This window comes from Fukomys damarensis, unplaced genomic scaffold (assembly GCF_012274545.1).
Source record: "Fukomys damarensis isolate Sample0158 unplaced genomic scaffold, DMR_v1.0_HiC HiC_scaffold_5, whole genome shotgun sequence".
NCBI lineage: Eukaryota > Metazoa > Chordata > Mammalia > Rodentia > Bathyergidae > Fukomys > Fukomys damarensis.
Window position 1 is genome coordinate 68,740,793 of NW_022900917.1, and position 22,631 is coordinate 68,763,423.

Consider the following 22,631-nt stretch of genomic DNA (forward strand, 5'->3'; position numbering starts at 1 on the left):
TCATTAAATTGCTGGTAGGAAATAATTTTTTTTAAAAAGCATAAGAGTTTTACCAGTTTTCATATTACAGATTACTGAAAAATCTTACAGCGTTCATCTAAAGTCAAGTGTCTATATTGAAGTTCATTATTTTAAGTCTCCTTTCTAAAACCCCTTTATATTTTCTGAAGTTAATATATTGTTTGACAAGCACCATACTAGAAATTATCATCTCCACAAATATATATGTTTTACTACAGATATTTTCTCTCAACAACCCTGTGGAAATAAAAGAGACATTTGATAGATGGTAGAGCTGAAGCTCACAGGGGTTAAATAAATTATTTGAAGCCACAATTTAGTTTGAGATGATACTCAGATTTCAAGTAACTTCTGTGATGCTGAATTGAATACAGGTATGCATGTATGTGCACACAAAACACTTGTGTATATTGCTCTGTCTTAGTCACTTTTCTGTTGTTGGTACAAAAACCCAACACCTGAAACTTAAGGAGGAGAGTTTTATTTTGCTCATGGTAGGCTGGCTCAAGTCAGAAATGGCATGGCAGAATGGGATGGCAGATGGAAGCTGTTCACTGCATGGCAGCTGAAAAGCAGAGAGAAGGGAGCAGCAGGACAAGAATATACTCCTGTGACCCACCCCTTCCACCCAGACCCCACTTTCAAGCACAAGTCTTCCAAGTAGCTAGGATTACAGGTATCACCATAACTTCCTGTGCTGTACTAGTTCTCTCTGTATACACTATCTCAAGTTCCTGAACAGTCCTTCACTTAAGATGATTAGAGTTTGCATGATGTCATGAATATCAGCATAATCAGGATTGAGGTATCCTGATTGCTCCAAATCTTAGGATAAATTCTTCCCTTAATCTAGTATCTGCTTGTAGCCTCAGTAGTCTCTGTATCTCATACCAGACCACCACCAAAATTACTTTGTCTTTACTCTTCACTTCACACTTGGTTTTTCCCACTGTTCCACTAAAACTCCACACATACTAGTTTAACACTTACCATATTTAGTTATTAAATCTGATGAATTCTTTTTGAATCTTATTTGGCCTTTCAGTAACATGTTACTTGACCAGTACTGTGACTCTTTTAAAACTCTGCTATACAATTTTCTAAATTCTATTTGTTAATTCATTAAATATTCATAAAGCAGCAGGTGTAGTGATGCATGCCTGTAATCCCAGCACTTGGGAGTCTGAGGCAGGAAGATCAACATGAGTTCAAGGCCAGCCTGGGTTACATGAGTTCAAGACCAGCCTGAACTCCATAGTGAGACCCTCCCTCCAAAATAAATTTCCTCATCTTTATGCAAATCTCAACCACTCCAAGGTTTACAAATATCTTTATACAAATGAATGCTAAATGTAGATTTATATATTCTGGATATTTAATGTGCTTCTCCTCTCCATCTTTCAAACCAGTGCTTATATTCAATCGTTTGTCACTTTTCACATGAATTAATGTAATGGTGATATTCTGAGTTTTGTTCATCAACTTGCTTAGTACCACCCTTCAAGCTGGGTTAGGGTGGTGTTGTGGCAAAGCCCCAGCAGCTCAGTGCTGTAGCCAAGTGTTACAGCTCAGTGCCACAGCCAAGTGCCACAGCTCAGTGTTACAGCTCTGGGTTGAGGCTATCACAATTTGAAGACTTGAGAATCCCATGGTTACTTGAAGAGGTGGAGAAAAATCTTTATTACTCTAGTGGGCTCAGAGGAGTTGATAGTCTGAGCACGCGACCAAAAATGAGAGCCGCCTCCTGTAGGGATCTACAAGGTGGGTGAGCATGCTTACTGAAGCTGGGGGCGCGGAGTTACAGAACATTTCAGAAGCACAGGGAGGTGGAGCTTACAAACATTCTAGTAAGGGGGCGGAGCTTAACATTCTACATTTTTGTAAGTGTAGGAACCTAACATCATTCTTGTGAGGGGGCAGAGCTTAACATTGAGAGAGGCAAAGTTTAACAGACATTCTTTTAAGGGGTGGAGCCTAACGAACACTCCTGAGATGAGTGGAGCTAACAGGACATTCCTGAGAGGAGAGAGCAGAAAGTTTAAGCAGTTACAAAACATTTTGATACATTGGGCTGTAGCCCAGGAGCACAAACTGTTACATTTCCAAAACAAAACGTGGGGGGGATCACATGGAGGCAAGGAAAGGGCCTGTTTTACTGTATAGTATTTCTCTATCAGTGGCACACATCCGTAATCCCAGCACAGGGGAGGCTGGGTCAGGAGGATCACTGTTGAGTTTGGGGCCAGCCTGGGCAATACAGTGAGTTCAAAGGCAGCCTGAACTACATAGCAAGACCCTGACTCAGAGACAGGGAGAGACCACTCTTCAATCCTGTCCTTCATGTTTTAGCACCCCTTTATAGTATGTCCCCGCTGCATCTCACCTGGCTCATCTCTTGCTACTCCACCCAGCTGACAATGGCTCAGCCACTCAAAAATTTGCCATTCTTCACTGAGTCACCTTACTCTGCACACCCATTTATACCTCTGAAACAGTCCTACCAGAGCTTCATTCAAGGCCAGCCCCTTGAAGTCAGGCCACCTCTAATTCTGCAGCACCCAGCAGGGGTTTTCATGTTCCAGACTTAATAATGTTAATTGAGTGAATAGATCAAGAACACGATCTTCCTGTCCAAATGTCAGTGCAGATTAAGCACAACACAGGTGCCAGTTAAACTGTGTACCTTCTGCCATGCCCAACTCCCAGCAGGAGAGCAGTCTACCAATCCAAGACCTAAGAGCTACCAGTTCAATGTGTAGCTCTGTGGACCCCACCCTAGCCTCCTTCCCACCTGTACTCTCCACCCTTACAGAAAAACCAAGTATGGGGGGTAGGAAAGGGGAGAGACCATCCACGGGCTTCTAGTTGCTGAGGTCAAAGGAAACCAGCTTGCAGCTCACCTGGGCTTCAGACTTGCACATCAGTGGCTTCCCCCCAGCTGCCTTGACTGTTGCCCATTGTGACTGGGTGCAGGGAGAGAGGGAAAAACAGTTGTTCTCCAAGGTCCCACCAGACAGGCACTACTGTGGACACTTGTAGAGTCTCTGTTACCTCTTCAGAAAAGAACCTTATCTGATCATCCTTTTCTACCTGTACAAGACAAGCAATATAGGGTAGCTACTTGCTGCTCTCTCCCTGGTGTCGATCACCACCAGCTCTCATCCTAATGGCTGCTACAATATGGTCTAAGAAGTAGAAATATGTTCTAGTTTCAGGAAAAATTGGTATGGGATTTAATTTGAAACCAAATGCCTTCTGGGACACTATCATGGGAAAGTATTGCCTGTGGGATAGGCTAAAATAGATGTGTGAACCAGTTAAAGATTATGTAATTTATTATACAGAAGTTGCAGATTTTGTCATCCCCACCCCACCCCCATGTTGGGGGATGTGTGTGTTCTCTTGGAATAGAACCTTGTAGGGTTCTTAGGTAGTTTTAGAATTTGTTGAATTTGAAAGAATTGCTCTATATCCCAACTTCAATCTCTTAGTGCTAAGCTTATGAGAATTTTTAGATATTGGCTGAAACTTAATATTGACATTGGTAAGGATGTTGTCTGTTGCTTTATTCCTAATTTACAGTTTTCATGTGGCTGTTTTAGATAGTTAATAATTGGGAAAGAAAGCACAAATAGTAGTTCCTATATTAGATTCCACTAGAATCATGTATCAGTCACAGAAATGCCCAGAAAACTTTTTAAATCCAAATGGATGTCAGAGAAAACTGCAGTCTAATAGGTGTTTCAGGCGCTCAACTGTGAAGCAGTTTTGTTCCTTCCCACTTATTTTTTGACTACCTGATTATAAATTTTAGTAATTAACTTTTCACTTATATATTACGGATGTTTGCATCTTTATTCCAACTATAGTATATAGTGTTTTTACTTCTTATCCCTATCACTCTAGACCATAGCGCCAGCAGGGGAACCTTTCAACATACAAGCAAAATCCTTCACATTGTCTGCTCCTCATGCTTTAACATAGTTACAGTAGACTACATTAACCAGAGTGCGTGACTGTCATGTGAGCAGGGGTTTTAATGTACTATTGTTTTATGTTTAATGTACTGTTATGCTCATTGGTTTGGGTTGGTCCCAGTTGAACACCATGAGAATATACTTACCCAAATTTGGGGAAAATAATTTTTGCCAAATATATTTTACCTGTTAGAATTTAACAGTTGAACAACTCCTCTCTTTTTCACTAAAAACTCATTTTCAATCTGTATCTGGAAAGAAGATGAAATAAGAAATAGGACCAGTGTGCACACACTTAGTGCAAGTACGATTTATCATGGGCCAGAGCTGCCACTCCAGTGATGGCCCTGGCAAGTCCTCCTACCACTGTGCATGTGAACTGCTCCTCACATCAAGAGGTGTGGATATTGTTGGGGAATTTTGCTAAGTAGCAGTAATGAACTTGGTATTGAGTAAGATTTGAACTTTCAAGGTCGTATGTCCAAATTGCTGTATAACAAACTGCCTCAAAACTTAAATGTTGTAAAACCACTAACTTTTTTCTGTTTTTTAGTGTCTCATGATTCATTGTGTTGATTGAACTGAATTGGGAATTCTACTCTGTGTGATGTTGAGGAAGGTGACAGACACTGGGCATTGAAACTTGAAAGGTAGCTCACTGACATGGCTGCCAGTGGTGCTGTCTGTTGACAGGGTGCTCACCAGGACTTAGGGTTCCCCACCTGGTGTCTGCTGGGGGCTTGGTTTTCTCCTTGCCTGGTCACTGCCTTCTAACAGGAAGGATACTGCCAGACCTGTTACAACCTTGGCTCAGAGGCCCCAGAATGTCACTTCCTCAGTATCTGGTTACTTGGAGTAGTTGCAGGGGTGGCCTCAACTTATGGACTGAGGGAATAATTCCTCTCTGTTGTTGAGGGGGCAGAGATCATGTAGAGACTGCAGTGTATAAATGTATAAATGAAGAGCATTTACTGAACAAAGTGGATAAGAGCAATGTGCATTGAGGATAAGCTGGAGAGAATAGAACAGGGCTGGAACAGTGGTTACATGTAGGCTCTTAGAAGTTAGACAAAGGAGCCTGGACTTTAGGGAAGAAAAGCTATTTAAAAGTTTTTAAAATAGTCGGTTTGCATTAATTGTCTAGCTGTAATGTGCAAAGTAGCTTTTTAGGATTAAGTGTGGAGATCAGCCACCAGTTGGGACACTATTGGATTTATAAAAGTGGCTGGAACTAGAATGATGGTTTGGGGTTGGTGAGAAGCAAACAGATTCATAGGAGATAGGAAGAATAATTGGTGAATCTTTTTTTTTTTTTTTTGTGAATCTTGATTATTAACGAGTATTGAAATTGAGGCTAAATGAGACATCAAAGGAGCGATACTTGAATCTAGGACTAAGCCTCCATTTGCTCCTGGAACAGATTACCTCATATGTAGTGGCTTAAAACAGCAGCCACTGCACAGGTCTGAAGGGGTCCCCTAGGTGACGATCAAGGTGCTAAGGCTTTGTTTCCTTCTGAGGCTCTGGGGAGATCATTTTCTGGCCTTTTTCCAGCTTCTAGAGATTACCTGCCTCAAAGCCCGCCCATCCTCAGAGCTGGCAGCTGTCAGTCCTAGTTTTGTTGCGCTGTATTACTATGACAGTGATTCTCCTGGTTTTTTTCCTCTTAATAAAGACCTCTGTGAGCATATTAGGTTTTGTAGTTAATTCTAGACTATCTTCTTGTCTTCAGGTCAGTGGATTAGCAATCTAGCTTCCATCAGGAACCTCATTCCTCCTTCCCTTGTACCATTATATACTCACAGTGTCTCATGGAGAGGTGCGTGTTATCCTGCCTGTGACAGATGGGATCAGGGAGAGGAACATGTGGAGAGGTGGTGAGTGAGTTTTACATCTGGCTGTCAGTGGAGGTCATTAGTGACCACTTGGTCTTGGAGCTCAGGATAAAGCAATCACTTGAAAAGGAGACCACAAGACAACTAAAGTCATAGAATGAGTATATTTCTTAGGGACAGTTTGTGGAGTGAAAGGAAGGCCTGGGCCAGGATGTTGAGGGGTGGGGTAAAGCAGCAGACAGTGAGATTGAAAGGAGCTACAGGAAGACACAAGGAAATCTCAAAGAATGTGTTGGTTTTAAAGAGGTTGATGTTCATAATTGTGGATTCATATGACCTTGCTCTTTGCTTAAGCATCTTCTTTCTTACATACCTTTGTAACAGATCAGGAAACTGAGGCACAGAGCGATGAAATTGTTTAAGAAAGTATAACTAGGTAATAAATCCTTCCTGATTCCTACTTCAGTTTATTTGCCACACTACAACATGGGTCTGTTTAATCTCCTGCCCTGCCCTGCCCTCCCCTCCTATCTCCTCTCCTTCCCTTCCCTTCCCTTCCTTCCTTCCTTCCTTCCACCCACCTCTTCCCCCTCCTCTTTCTCCTCCTCTTTTGTTTTTTAGATAGGATCTTGCTGTCCTGACCACACTGGCCTTGAACTCCTAGGCTCAACTAATCCTCTTGCCTCATTCAGTTTTGCAAGTAGCCGGGACTGCACATACATGCAGCCACCATATACAGCTTTTCAACTTGCATGGTGCTGGGCAGAGTTTTGGATGTGGGTGGGTGAACACATGTGTTTGATGTTCTGAATAATGAGGGAAAGTTGCTAGAATAATGCGTGACCATTGCCTTGTTTATATGCTAGTAAAATTCTTTAAATGACGGAGCTTTCAGGTGCACCTGTAGTCCCAGATACTTGGGATACTGATGTGGAGAATTGCTTAAGCCCAGGAGTTCAAGGCTAACCTGAGCAACACAGTGAGATCTTGTCTCAGAATAAACCATAAAAATAAAACAAAGCAAGCAAACAGTGACAATTAAGAGTTCTAAAATCATGTAGACTTTTTTCTAAATGCAGCAACATCTGTTTTCATATTCTCTTTTGCCTCGTATGTAGTCTCTTACTCTCTTTCTCTCCTTTTTTAAATAGCTTTTTTAGTTTGGAACCATGTTAGATTTACAGAGTTGTAGATAGTACAGATATTTCACTTGTGCCCTTACCCAGGTCTCTCATTTGTTAAGATCTTTAGTTATATTTGTCAGAACTAAGAAACAACATTGGTGCATTGCTGCTGACTAACCCACATAGGAAAGTCCAGATTTGGTTTGGATTTTATTAATGTACCTTTTAGAGACATTGTCCAGGATGCAATTTGGGATACCACATTGCATTTAGTCATCATCTCTTTAGTCGCCTCTTTGGCTGGTTCATGTTTTCTTGTTTTTCTTATGACTGTACTGGGGTAATGGGCTTATGGAAAAAAGGCCACAGAGGACAAGATGGTAGTGCATGTTTTCAACACACCCCTCATGTTAGCCTTGGCCTCTGAAGTGTCTGTCAGGTTTTTTTACTGTAAAGGTACTGCTTTTGCTTCCACAGTATATCATTTTTTCTGAGCCCTTCCTGCAGACAGAGCAGAACATGTGTATCTGTTGTTTTGTAGCTGTCCATCTGGTTCTGGACTAAGGTAAGCACGTTCATCTAATGTCTCAGCTCTAATCTAGTGTGCTGTGGGTAAATACTGTTTCTGCTTGGTTATTGATAACTTCTTCCTCCAACATTAAGAAACTTGGCTCCCTCACCCACCACTCATTTACTTGTTTGCTGTACAATATATGTGTAAAGTGGTTTCAGAATGTTTAACCCTGCTTCTAACAAACAGCGTCAGCTGGCTCACAGTGTTCATGTACAGGCGTTTTTGCCTTTAGTCTTGCAGTTATCATTCAGAACACCATGTCCAGGGTTACTCAGGTCAGTTCACATGTTTGTAATAGAGGTGGAGCCTTTTGTCAGAGTCTGTGTTCCTTCCCCAACCTCAGTCCTGGTTGTTGCCTTACTGTTCTTGTCATTGTTTTGTTTCACCAAAGTTCCTCATGAATTAAATCTATTTGGGTTTGGACACATAGCCATCTTTTGTGGAAGCATAGACCTATTTTGAAAATCAGACCCTGAAGATGTACTGGGATGTTTGCAGGCACCAGTGTTGTAACTGTAAAGCTGAAACCAGGCCTGTAAATGAGCCTGTGGTCAGGTTTGTAGGTCAGCAATCAGAGTAAGAAGTTTTCTGGTTTCAGAGGTCGGAGATAAGCCTTTTTCTACAGAGAACCTTCAGTGATCAAAAGCTTAAGATGCTTGGGTTTCTGTCTGGGAGATTTCAAGGCAGATCGAGTTACACTGTTGCAGCAGGTTACAGGTATTGGAACATATGGAGTATCAGATGGCATGTGGTGTCTACATGGAAGGATTGTGTAAGGTGTGCATAGGCGGCTGACAGATATGACACTGTGATAGCTGCATTGAGTGCTGAAATGAAGAAAAAAAAAAAGCCTGGAGATTTTAAGTCTGGAGAGATTTTTTTTTTTTTCCCAAAAGCTCCTGTAAAATATTTCTCAGACTGATCTTTAGCAACCTGCCTTGGAAACACCTGGAATACTTACTTTGAGTACATCCCAGGAACCTGCACTTGAAACAAGTGACCTAAGTAATTCTAATGCCTTCTGAAGTCTGAGAACCTAGCCCCTCGCTCTGCTGCAGTGCTTTGCATCTGTGCCTGTTAAAATTGAATTGCAGGTCATTTGTGATGCCTTCCAGTTAGAAAGACAGCATTTCAAGTGATGTTGGTAAAAACATCAATAGCTTGCTGTTTGTCCCATGCTGGACTCTCTGCTAAGTGTTTATCATTTAATTTGTATGAAGAAGATATTATTATGATCTTCTCTGAATGAAAGATAGATAAAAGTCTAGAAAGTTTAAACACTTTGCCCAAAATCACAAGAAGTTCTTAAGTAGTAGATCCAGAATTCACATGCAGGCAGGGTCCACATTGTTAATGTCAGTGTAAAAGCAAAGCTTTTGGGAATTCACACCATGTATTTGCATCGTTTCACGGAAAAATTAATCTAAGAAAGGATAAGAGACTTATAATCCCATTGCTATTTTGTTACTTCATCAGCTAAAAACATGCATGTTTCTATTCATATTGTGTTCAGCTCTAAGGGAAGCAGTGCTGTAACAAGGTTCTTAAATCCTAAGATAAGGTACATATATTAAAAGAATTTTAAAATTGTTTTTAAAAATATATCAGATGCTTAAAGAATGTTTGGCAATGTCACATGAATACACAGGTGAGTGCCATAGAACATAAGAATAAGACTGCAGATACACAGACTTCAGGACATTACTGGCCGTCTGCTCCAGCTTCCTCCTTAACTTGGGGGACTGAGGGCCTGAAAGACTAAGTTCTCAGTCCCAAGTTGCAGAGCAAATCGATGAGCCCCCGTGTTCTGATTCAGTCCCATAGCATTTCCACTTTTATCTGCTTCTGTCTTCAATGTTTGTATGAAACATAAATTTATTAGCTAGATTTTAGAAATTCAGCCACTTTAAATGAGCTTAATTAAAAATTACACAGATGTTCACTGGAGAATGACAGTTTGTATATAAAATTGGAAGCAACTCTAGTAAATTTGGAAGGAACATCAGATGCAGTTTCAAAAATAGATGTGCATAAATGACCTAGGATATTAAAGTAGACAAGTTTATTTTAAAACAAGTACTTTTCTACAAAGCGTTATTTATGGGACCTTTCATCCAGTTTTGTTTTTCTAGTATAAAAGGCCTAAAATAATATAGGGATATAAAAATAGGTGAACAAGGAGACTAGATTTGTAGAAAACATTGATTTGTTCCTTTTTCTCTTAAATTTCTGTGAGTTGACAAAAAATCTTGGAGGAAAGACAATTTGTAATTTTAACATTAAATCATAAAATAATGGACCTCAAATTTTACAATGCATCAGAATTACCTTGAAGACTTGTAAAACAGAGATCGCTGGGCTGTACCCCTAAAGATTTTTAGTTCAATCCTTGGGTATTGAACTGGATAATTTGCATTTCTAACAAGTTCATACTAGTTTGGCAGCTACCCTTTGAGAACCACTGGATTAATGAAAACAAATAATAATCATAATAAATAAGACTGGTAAGGTGATTGTAGACTAAATGCTGATTTGTTTTATAAAAAATTTCCCTTGCAAATATTTTCATACTTACATAATAATTATAATGATGACCTTGGCATTGTAGCACATGCATGTAATCCCTAGCACTCTGGGAGGCTGAAGCTGGAAGGCCACAATTTCAAGCCTAGACTAGGCAATTTAGTGCCCGAGACCTTGTCTCAATGTAAAAAAATGAAAAGGGCTGAGAATATATAGCTCAGTTGCTAATGCCCTGAGCTCAATCCCCAGTACAATCAAAAAGAAAAGTCATGATGATATTAAGCATCATTATTATGAAACCTTTCTGAGCCCTTATGATATTAAAAGTTGTATTGCTAAGGCATAGTGGTGTACACCAGTAATCCCAGCACTTGGGAGGCTGAGTCAAGAGGATTGCTGTGAGTTCAAGGCCAGCCTGAACTACATAATGAGACCCTATGTTAAAAAAAAAGACAAAAATTATATTAAGTGTAGTTTAAATTATGTGGCTAATATGCTTTTTAAATAATATAATTTTATCTGAAAATTGGGAATTGATATGTGGAGCGTAAGGCTATTCTAGTTGTTCTACATCCTTGATGGTATGTAATAGTGGTTTCACATTGTATTTTCCTAATGATCAGTAAAATTGAGCACCTTTTCATATACTTATTTGGCATTTATCCCTTTGTGAAGTTTCTGCCATATTTTTTTCCTTTTTTTCTCATTACTGCATCTTGAAGGATCCTTCATGTGTTATGAATGCAAGTTCTACATGAGATATATGTGTTGTGAGTGTTTTCCCAGTCTCCCATGTTTTTAGCACAGTTTTGAATAGCAGAAGTTTATAATTTGGATGACATCCATTTTGTTGACTTGTTCTCTTCTGGATGTGCTTTTATTATATCTAAGAAATCTTTGATCAATCCAAGTTTCCACGGAAATTGTTTTCCTGAAATTTTTCTGAATTTTTTTGTTTGTTTTAGGTTTTGCATTTATGTTTGTGATCCATTCTAACTAAAATTCTGGATATGGTCCAAGGAATTAGACATGGATCTAAATTTCCTCCCTTCCCCTCCAGTCTTTCTTGTCTTTCTCACATGAATAGCTATTGTCCCAGTACTCAGCACCATTGTTGGAAAGACTGTCTTTTTGTCAGCTGAGTTGCTTTAGCCCCATTGTCAGATCATTTGTTCATATGTGTATGGATCTATTTCTGGTCTCTGTTCTGTTAATTTTTTGTCCAGCCTTGTACCTGTACCACATTGTCTTGAGTTCTGAAGATTTATAATAGCTCTTGAAGTCAGCTAGTCCTCCAGCTTTGTCTTTTTTAAGGTTACTTTGTCTATTCTAGGACCTATCACTTCTCTCCCGGGCTAACATCAAGTGTATTCTAGATCCTTTGCATTTCTGTATGAATTTTAGCATCAACCTGTCAGTTTATAAAAGTCTGCTAAGACTTTGATGGATATTGTATGCCCTGTGGACTGAAAGCTTCCTCAAGATACTAAAAAGAATGCTTTTTATATATTATTAATACCGACTTGTGTAAAAATTTTTAAAAAAGTCTCAGACTGATAAAAAGATACTAAGATTATGAGACTATTTATACTTCCAGTGATTCTCCTTTCTTTGCAAAATGTGTAGTACAAGCTTTTAAAACTATTTATTTGTTGTTGTTATAAGCAGAATAACTAGGCCTTGTTAGTGCATCTTGGTTATAAGTGGAAATACTTATTCAGGCTTTTGATATACAAGAGAGTAATTAACGTCTGATTTGTACCTGAGTGAGAAATGGTAACAACATGGAAGAAGGATTAGTGGGAAAAGATACTGGAAAAGGAAATTACAAATGAAGCAAATCAGTACTCTGAGAAAGAAGCAATCAAGATTGAAATTAGGAAGTAAAAAGCATTAAGATGTATTATGTATACATATCAGCTCCCCACATTATGTTCTACAAACATGTAATAAAAATTAAAAATTTCTTTTAAAAATTGAAATTAAGGCAGCTATAGATGTACAGGAGAATTTGGTGGGCAGAATTGATAGACTATGACTACTGATTAGATGTGGAGGACGTTAAGAGGGAGGAGTCTTAAGATGACTTCAAGTTTTAGGTCATGCAATTAATTTGGTCCCTTTTGGTTTCCAAGACTGAATGTCTATATATGGGATGTGATTGATTGGAACCTCCCATTTTATAAATACTACTGCACTGTTATAATTGATACCCTGGAGATGAGAACCAGTTACTCAGTGAATATTAATAGTTCTCTATTTCTTACTTTGTACTTCATTGTAATTGTTACCCAAAAATCATTACTGAGTGATCATTCCCATTACATAAGGAGTTTAATTTGCCCAACAAAGAGTTCTCTGAGAAGTTTCTATTATGCAGACTGGAGTGCCTATAGATCATAAGAATCTTTTAAAGAAGGGAACGTAGAAACATCTTGGGAGTCACAGCTGATTTAAAGCAATTAAACTGAAAGTAAAACGTCTTTAAAATATTAACATAAGTAATGAGGAAAGAATCAGAATTACCTTTTAAAATCTGAGATGTCTATTTTCAGAAATTTGCACCGCATGGTGAAGCAAATGTGAGGAGATAGGCTCTATCACACAGGAAAGGTACTATGATGTTTGCAGTAAATAACAGTAGGCTTATTTTCTGGAATTGACAGTGATTTAAATTTGTTGATTATTTCATTATGTTCATCAATCTATTTTAGTTTTCCAAAATAATTATTATCGAACTGATAGAAATATGAAATATAATTGTTCCTTTTATGACTTAAGCCTTTTACTCTTTCCTTAAAAAATGTTTTTCAGAACAAAATATACCAGAATACTTAAGAGTTAAATGCAAGATTATAGGCCCTGTCATCATAAGTCTTAGAACCAATAAACTTATCACATCCTTGAATTTATACTTACAGTGTTTGAGGACTTAATTTGTTTAAACTTTTTCTTCATTGTCTGTTTTAAAGTAGGCTGACCCTATTTATTTTTCCTGATGAATTTTAAAATAAGTATAGAGATAGGATGGTCTAAGGCAGTTACCATCCATTTACAAGCTAAAGATCATTAACCTTTTGGGGGGGTACTTATCTGCTTTATGAACTTACTTGATGTTTTGTTCTTGCTGACCCTAAATTCTGTTTCTGAATGATGAATTTAGCAGATAATTTCCAGGCTCTTTTATATGATGAGCAAAGAATTGCAAGCACACAGTCCAAAAGACAAGTGAAAACCTTTGCTGAAAATCACAGGAAGTTTGTGCTCAGGTCAAATCCATGCCAACAAATATATGGCACAAACAGAAAAGTGGTGTCAGGACAATGGGAAAGCAAAAGCACTGCACACAGATGAATCAGCACACCGCAGCTCCCATATAAATCAGGCTTTTGGAATTTAAAGGCTATGCACCTCTGTCCAGTGCCTACCCTGAGTCTCTAGGTCTGATTGACAGTGCTGTGTTGTCTCAGGGCCTCTCACAGTATGTCGGTCCCAGAATTCACTCTGATCTTAATTACATGCATGAGATGTAATGCCTATTCATTAGCCCTTATTAAGGTTTGAATAGGGTAAAGTTGATGGGGAGATCCAAAATATGTCCATATGTGGTAAAGATCTCCTGGGTTTTTGTTATGTAATTTTATACCTTAAGACTGTGGAAAGAGTAATGGCCCTTGGGTGCTGTTTTAAAATTAAATGTAAAGGAGTAATTTCCTCAGCTCCTTTGTTTCCAACCGTGCTGCTCCCTTCTCCACATTTTGTTTCACTAGAGTGACTGCCCTGCAGTAATAAAGATGATGTCCACTGTAACACACACAGACCTTAGGAGGGCTTTTGCTGATGCCTTACAGCATGGAAATGGGTTCTGTCCAAAGGACAAGGGTGATGGAGGCAATTGGGAGAAGAGACTTTGTTACATAATGGGCCCTAATTCGAATCGTTTTTTTTTAATTATTAAGTTTATTAGTACATTTTAGGTATACAGTACAGTTAACATTCATCATTGGGATCTTGTACCTTTGCATGATTTATCTTGGTTCTTATTTTTTCCCCATTCCTAGCCCTCCCTTCACCCCCTCCACTCCTCTCTGTTTACAAAGATATTGTTTCCATGTTTTTCCTTTTCTCATATCTTTTCTTTTCTCTTTTTATCTTTCCCCTACTCCTACTCTGAGGTAAAAGTAAGTCAGTCAGTCTTAGTCTTAGTCTGTCACTTATTTTCTCTCTTTCTTAAAAGAAGGTTATTTATTAGCAAATTCCTTTTTATAATGATAGCTTATTCATAATATTGTGACTTTCTTTTCTTTTTATTTTAGAAAAGCCATGTTTAGTAATCAAAAATTCTGGTTATACTACTTAGTAGAAAGATCATTTAGCTCTGAACCTATCTATAGCATGCTACCGACCGTAGGGCAGCATACACGGGATTTCACGAGGAGATACAGGTTCTCTGAAAGGTGGGAGCAGGTTCGGCGATGACAGTCAGACAAAAGCACTCAACACCGAGGTGAAGTTTGCCAATGCTGCTGCCATTTTATTTCTAACTCCAGGTGTTTATATACTAGTTTCAAGGGCACATCACAAGAGTGATTCCAGTCACAGGCAGGCATAAGATAGACAATAGTACTGTAAAAATTAAGACCACAAGGTCAAGGTAAGACCACACCTATATACCATCACAAAAGCTAAGACCATTATGTCAAGGTAAGACCACACCTATACCATCACAAAAGCTAAGACCATTGAGTCAAGGTAAGACCACACCTATACGCAGTCAGAAGGGGAAGTTTGTAAGACAAAGGACTGGCTTTAGCATGTCACCTTCAGGTTCACCTTCAGGACTTCACAGTCCGGGGCTCAGGGTCAGCACTTTGGCCGCCCATCCTCTTGTGCCTCAATATCTCCACATCTCTAGGAACATCTAATTGTTCCTAACCTTTCTTGGGCCCAGAATACAATTCTACAGATAATGAACAAATAGTAATAAAGACAAAATAGAACAGAATTATAGATGAACCCAATGTCCCCAAACTGCAGGCAGAGAGGCCAGCTATTCTCTTCACGGCTGACTTTGCATGCGGTGTGTGCCAAGGACCTCCAGGAGGCTTAACCCCGTGGGGACGATACCTCTGGTCTGGTTTCTGCCAGGTGACCGGCATTGTCACGCAGACTCTACTGGCGTGGTCGTGGCAATAGCACATCCTTATTTTCACATAATTTATCCTGTTTGTGCAGTAACTACTATGCCGAACCAAATTTTTCCAAATTTTAGGCCTTTACCACTTAATGAAGTATGACTTCAATGTTAACTCGTTAAGACCTCCTTAAAAAAAAGTGAGGTTTTAATTTTCACCTCAATCTGTTTGACCAAAAAACAGATCATTACTACGTAAGTTAAAACAAATGAAATAAAAACAAAAATGTTACCTATATAATGAGCAAATTATGTGATAAGACATTTTAACTATTTTTCAATTTTAGCACAAGAAGAAACAGCTTCCAAGGTACTGCAGTGTTTGGTTTTTACTGTAAGTTTTAAATCATAGTGTTACTTAACAACTCATCTCTAAGAAAGATTTCTTTATAGGTAAAAAATTTATTACATCTAATAGTTTGTATTGTAGATAGTCAAAATAAGAAAATTCTTTAAAAATTAGGTTTTAAAAAATACAGAATGTCTTGAAAACTACCAGTTGTTTCAAAAGCTAAAATCAGAAAAATACAGAATACATGTACTTTTTAATTAATATCATTTTGCTTTGAATAAGCAAAAAATAAATAAGCAATAATGATAAAAGATGTGGTTGATGTTCTACATCACTGGTCATTCGAGAGATGCAGATGAAAACAACACTGAGATTCCACCTCACCCCACAAAGAATGGCTGCTATCAAGAAATCACACAATAACAAATGTTGGCGGGGTTGTGGGGAGAAAGGAACCCTCCTCCATTGTTGGTGGGAGTGCAGACTAGTGCAACCACTATGGAAATCAATATGGAGATACCTCAAAGAGCTTGGACTGGAGGTTCCATTTGACCCAGCCATCCCTCTGTTGGGTATCTTTCCAAGAGAACTAAAAGAATCATATCACAGAGAAGTATGTGCACCCATGTTTATAGTGGCACAGTTTGTAACAGCTAAATCTTGGAAACAACCTATTTGCCCATCCGTTGGAAACTGGATAAAGAAGTTGTGGTTTTTCTATAAAATGGAATATTACTCAGCCGTAAAGAGCGAGAGAATAGATTCATCCATAGGAAAATGGATATATATTGAAGATATACTCCTAAGTGATATAAATAAGTCCCACATGTGTAAATACCAAATAGTTTCCCTGGTGTGAATATTCTGCAACAATGCATAAGATTCTAATAAGATTACTGACATTTAGAAATGGGAGGAAAGGAGCTAAAGGTGTAGGGAAGGTGTGATACGTAGGGGAAGAACAAAAAGGGAAAAGAAAAAAATGTGAGAGAATGAAAAGATGAAAATAAAGTGTTTGTAGATGGGGAGGGGAGGAGGGGGTGAAGGGAGGGCAGAGGTAAGGGGAAAAAAATGAGAATCAAGACTTGCCATGTAAAGGTACATGATCCCAACAATGAATGTAACTGTACTGTATCCCTAAATGTACCAATAAACTCAATAAAAAAAAAAAAAGATGTGGTTGATATACTACATCTCTTTTAAGCCTGTACAAACTTTCACCTCAAAGAGGGCAAGTTTGACTAACATTCTTAACATCCTTTGTCCAGAACAGAATGCTATTTTAAACCACTATTTGAATAGAGTTCATAATGTAAAGTCTTTTGTTACCACAGGATGTTTTTATTTCAGAACATAGTTACAAAATGGCAAATGACTAAGTCAGTGATAAAGAATTAGTACCACAGGTTGAATATTGCTTCTCTGAAATGTCAGGAACCAGAAATGTTTTAGATGTTTTCAGATTTTGGAATATTTGCTTATACATAATGAGACATCTTGAGGAAATTCGTTCCTCTGCATTTTGACTTAAGACCCACAAGAGGTCAGCTGTGGAATCTTCACTTGTGGCATCACATCTTTGCATGTAAAGTTTTGGATTTAGGAGTATTCTGGGTTAGGTATCAGTGATGCTCAACCAGTGTAGTCAGCACTAATTTATAATAACTGCCAGTGGTCACCAATAAACATCTATGTCCAGGCCTAAAAGTTACTACAGTATCGAGGTCAGATTACATGGACAGTAAGAACTTCCATGAAATCCAAGGAAACCTTATGGGTCCTTCCAAAGCTGCATAATTTTCCAAATGACTCTTTTCTGCTTGTAGAGCCTGTTCATCCCTTTAGTTTTTTTCAGTCATTTAGCTTTTGCAGTATTTTCAACATTTTTGTTTCTTCTTTTGCCCCTTCTCTCGGGTTTAAATCATCTCGATCAATTTCCAGGGTGAGATAATACTTGCTAGGAATGGAGGAGTAAGGGCCAAATAACTGTTGTAAGGAAACCATATGGGTCCTTTGCAGCCCATTCCATGGCATATTCAGCCCAAGTCTTCACATCAGACATCTCTGTAGCACTCTTAGGAAAACTTATGCTTGAGCAGTGATCTCTAACTTTGTCCTGAGAGCCCATTAATTTCAGATGGCCCCTATTTGTCATTGTCTTCTTTAGTTCTAATGCACACTCTTGAGAAGTTTGAATTCACACTGGAAGCAGGAACTGCACTGTGACTATTGTGTGAAGTGTATTTTATTTATTTCTGTGTAGTAGTTCACACACTGTAGCCTGTGCCTCCCTTGCTAATTACTGTCAGACCTGCGTTCGGTCATCACTTCATCAGGGCAATGGTTTGCCTCCGTGACCATCTCTTTTCTTATTGTTGCCGTTTTGTTTTGAGATGGGGTTGCACCATGTAGTTCGGGCTGGCCTTAAACTCACTGTGGAGCCCAGTGAACTTGCATTGACCCCCTCTTGCCTCAGCCTCCGGAGTGCTGGATTTACAGGTATGCACCACCATGCATGGTCTCTGCAGTGTGTTTAAGGTATTAAATACTTCACACTGCTGTAAGAAGGGAGTGCATGATGCATTGTAATCAGAGTGCCCTGTATGCAGTCTGTGTTCAGTGAAAATGTGTTCCCTTTTACTGTTTTTTTTTTTTTATTGGTACCAGGGATTGAACTCAGGTCTTTATGCTTGGGAGGCAGGCGGCAGAACCACTGAGCTAAATCCTTGGCCCTATGTTCCCTTTTAAAATTTGTGTCTTTTTCTTTTTAGTGCTTTTGTTTCCCATTTTAACTTGGAGTCAGTCTTGGAAGAGAGGAGCTTAGACATTTGTTTAGCTTCTCCTCAGTCTGGGATTAGCTGATGGCCACTTGCTTGTCCTTAGAGACACAGCTCAGACTCACCCTCACCCTGTCAGCCCCTTCTTCATTCTGTGCATTGTTAGCTGCTCCCCCTTGCTTCCCACCATTCTTGCCCTGACACGTAGTTAGTGCTCAGCGTACATTCATGAGGCAGATAAGTGACTTGGAGAGGAGTGTGGTGTTCACAAAGCTTCTCCCTGGGCAGTGCAGCTCGTGAACTCAGTGCTTGGAAAATCAGCACTCGCATCAATTGCTGCTTTTTAGTTCCACGGCAAGATGCTTTGAGTATTTCAACTAACTACATTTGCAGGTTCATTATCCATTCTGCAACAATTGTAATGACAGATAATGTTTTCTTCATGCTTACTGTGGGCCAGGCCCTGTGCTGATCATGTGACCCACTCTATTATCTTACTTAGTTCTCAATCACATTATGAGTTAGGTGCTGTTATTATACCCATAATGCAGACCAGAAACAGACTAACTAAGTGGCTTGCTGAGGACTACATGGCCAGCAAGTAAAATGGCTCAGCTTGCAGTGAAACGTGATCCTAGAGCTACTGTTTTCACGTACTGTCTTATGCAGCTTCCTCTTCTGTATCATTTATGATAGCAGGATTGGGTAGGTTTGTAAAGATGACAAGAAAGGTGACAATTTCTTGAGGATTTCTCCTGTAGTTGCTGTGTTTGTAAAGAAACAGCTGCTTACTAGCTTTGTCACTTGTTACTCTCTTTACTATTACTTCTAGTGGGAGGCAATTATAAAATACAGATTCACTTTTAATTTTACCACACAAATATCTGTAAGGAAGAATAATTATAACTTAAAAGTACAGTGTGGGGAGAAGTAACCAAGTTTCTATTAAATATTGCTTAAGCAGTGAGTAAGTCATTAAATTCAACTCCTAATGAATGCGTAATGATTGCTTAACATTGGGCTGTCTGGAAAAAGCACACAGAGACACACACACTCTTACAGGTAGATGTGTGCATACATAGATGTTTTTAGAGATAATTGGAGCTGTATTTCAGAGAGGAATGGCATTTGTTTGGTGAAGAGAGTTTGAGGGTATAGTTTATACAGTGATGGGGAACCTTCTAGAGATCAAGTGCCAAGCTGCCTCTCAGAACCCACTTACTTATCACAGAGCATCAGTGCTGCAGTTAGACCTGAACACTGAGGTTTTAGTTTAGAAAAATAACTCTACATTAACATCGTTTATCTTAAAAGAAAAACATAGTAACATTAGTGCCATAGGTTCGCCATTACTGGTTTATACTGTCAGTTGTTTGTTTATCTGAAAAGAATAAATGCTTATCTATAAAATATAGAAGAATCAAGTTCTAGTTTAAAGAGATTAGGAAATGCTTATCCTTTGTTCCAGAAATAAAATCTTCCTGCTCTATGTTCCATCTATTCTAAGAAATGTAAAATATAATCAGGCAGTCCCATGCCTCCTTTTCTTTCCTTCCTTCCTTCTTTCCAAAGTGGTTATGTGTACTTTATGACATCTAATGTTTATCAGATTCTTCTGAGTATATGAGTCATACGAATCAGAGTCAGCAACCCTTAAGAACACTAAATGTCTGCTTTGTGTTACTCTGGTATTTCCTAATAAAATACACAGTGTTGAATTTAATCAACTATATATAATTGGTAGTGTTCTTGTTCAGACATTCCTGCACATGGCTTCATACCATACAATAAAAATACACCCAATCCTGCAATTTTTATTTGCTTAGGACAAAATTTCAGGAAACAGTTTGGCCATGGACAAAGCTGTGTAATTGAATCAGAGTCATAAAGGTGGAAGGAACAAGTAGGTGAAATTTATCTTAAGGGTGTGCCTCTTTAATGTGGGCATGAGTACACAGACACACAGAGACATACACCTGTCCTAATTGTAAAGGTAAAGAAGTTTTATGAACCTATAAATATGAATTACTTGACCTATTCTGGAAATTAGGATTCTGAAAAAGACCTTGCAGTTGGCATCATAGGAAATAACATAGTGAAGCCCAAAAGTCATCTGGGAGCGTAGTAGAGGCAGATGTGTATGGTTGAGGTGGGGAAAGAAGGAGGAAGGGTGTCTGTGTTTTTTTGTCTTTCTCTGAAAGCAGTTCTACAGAAGACCAAGAGATTGCTTCCCAAACCTCAAGGCTAGGCCTTAGGGAAGAGAACTAATATCTCCAGGGTGTAGCTAGGCTGCACATATAGAACAGCTGTGGTTAGGGACAGGCCCTATTTAGAATAGTTGGTCAGTAAGGTGTGTCACAGTGTCTTTCATTCTTGCTGAGCTGGCTGCAGGCCTGCAGTGAAAGTTTGGTCTGTTAGTCATGCCCACCTGAGCTTAGGAGTGCCAAGATGGAGAATCTTCTGTCCCCTACCTGCCTTTGCCTTTCAGCCTGTGGCCTGGTAGAGTGCTTTTGGGTTCAATCCAGGCATACAAACAGAGCAGCAGCTAAAGAATAAGTAACTGCTAGGCAGCTTTGGAGTTGACACTGGGTAAACTGTACTGTGTCCATGTGGTGCTTTTTTTGTGTGTTTATTACTTACATCCTGTATCTTCCAATTACAAACGACTTGCCCTTTGTGTTACTTCAGTCTGCCTTGGTAAAAATAGCTGGCTCGTCTCCTTTTCTTTTCCAGACTGCTCTTCTCATTTTGCCCCTGGCCTTTTACATAGAAAACTTCCTGCATTGATTGTTATTATTTTGCCTATATTTGTTCCTGCCCCATTCATAATATGACTCTCATGGAAGTCTCATGAATTTTGTTTTAAGTTCAATTTGATCACAGCACCAAATCATCCATTTCTGCTTAATGTCCTACTGATCTGCGCCTATTTAACACTTCACAACAGAAAACAGTAATAGTTACATGATTGCTGTTGGTGCATTTTGACATTGAGTAACAGAAGATGTCTAATGTACAGGGAGACAGCTTAGATTGCTTAATTACAGCTTTGTTTGACTTTAAATTTTATATACAGTCCAACTTCATTAACTTCTTAAATTATGTAACTATCAGGATTTCAGTCTCAAAGAAGCCCTCAGTAGAGATCATTCTTTGTTCTTCAAGAGATTATCACTGAAAAAACAAAACTATCTTTAAAGAATAGGTTCAATTCTACAACTCTTCCCGATCTCAGTGACACTTAAAATTCTTCAGATCTGTTAATCAGTCATACAGTGGTTTGGCATAGAGTTTTGGGAATAGTGTTGATAGGGGTTATTGCACACAGACTTAGGTTTGTAGAACAGCCCTGGCACTGGCATACTTGGAGAAACAGCTAGAATTTTGTAGCATGAATCAGATTATCAGTGCCCCCTTGGGTTGCAGACTTGGTTTATGAGTGTGGAAGTAGGGCACATATTTCAGCTAGTTACTGTGTTAACTTCTTGTAAAAATTTCTTGATTAGTGGGCCAGATGCCAAGCCTCCCAAAGGCCTCAAGATCTTCCGATGCAACTTCAAAGTGTTCCTGTGAGATACATCCATCTACATGTTGGCTTGTAAATGAATGTTCATATATATCACTCAGACACATCTGATTAACAGAAGCAAGGATTACCTCTAATAAAGAAATGCAGAATAGCACATTGAAGAAATTTGAATATTTTTAACCTTCCCAGACCCTGCTTGGCTGTGGGAAGGCAGTCAGAAAGTGGAAATAATTTTGACTCTGAGCTCTGCTTGAGGTTTCTTTGCAGTGTGATTCCTTCCAGGCTCTCTTCGCCTTGGCCACTTCTGTGTGGTCACTCTTCATGTGCTGCCTGGGAGCCAGTCTGTAGCTCCTTCATAGTTTCTGTAGCTGCTAGTGCTCTTGACTGTGGAGCTTTTGGAATTGACTGATTTTCTCCTAACATTAAATGGGTGATTTGGGTGATTTCACAGCACTTTACCTTAGCTCTTCTCATGTGAAAGACCACTCTTGACCAATGTTAAAATTTACTATTCTTCTAAAAGGGGAAAAATAATTTTTTTTTACCCATTTCCTTTACATAAGGAATTTAGAAGAGCTTTGTAGGATCATGCCTGATACCCTTTGAGGGGCATTGCCCAGGGTCCTACTTAGAAGTACTGCTTTCTGCTAAGCAGCTGAGCTGAAGCTCAGGACCTTTGACTTTCTCCTACTTGCAGGTTGGTCCCCTGGATATTCATGAAGGAATTAGAGGTGCTGGTCTTTCTCCTCATATTTAAATACTTTTTTGCACAAGGAAGAACATGT

The 22,631-nt window shown here is 39.0% G+C and overlaps 1 protein-coding gene and 1 pseudogene across 3 annotated transcripts in view; one reads left to right on the forward strand and one right to left on the reverse strand.

The window, feature by feature from the left end:
• Nsmce2 (NSE2 (MMS21) homolog, SMC5-SMC6 complex SUMO ligase) overlaps positions 1 to 22,631 on the forward strand; it is a 238,432-nt gene that overhangs the window by 22,910 nt on the left and 192,891 nt on the right. The gene's annotated exons all lie outside the window — the stretch shown is intronic.
• Positions 17,312 to 17,602, reverse strand: LOC104853332 (annotated as a pseudogene).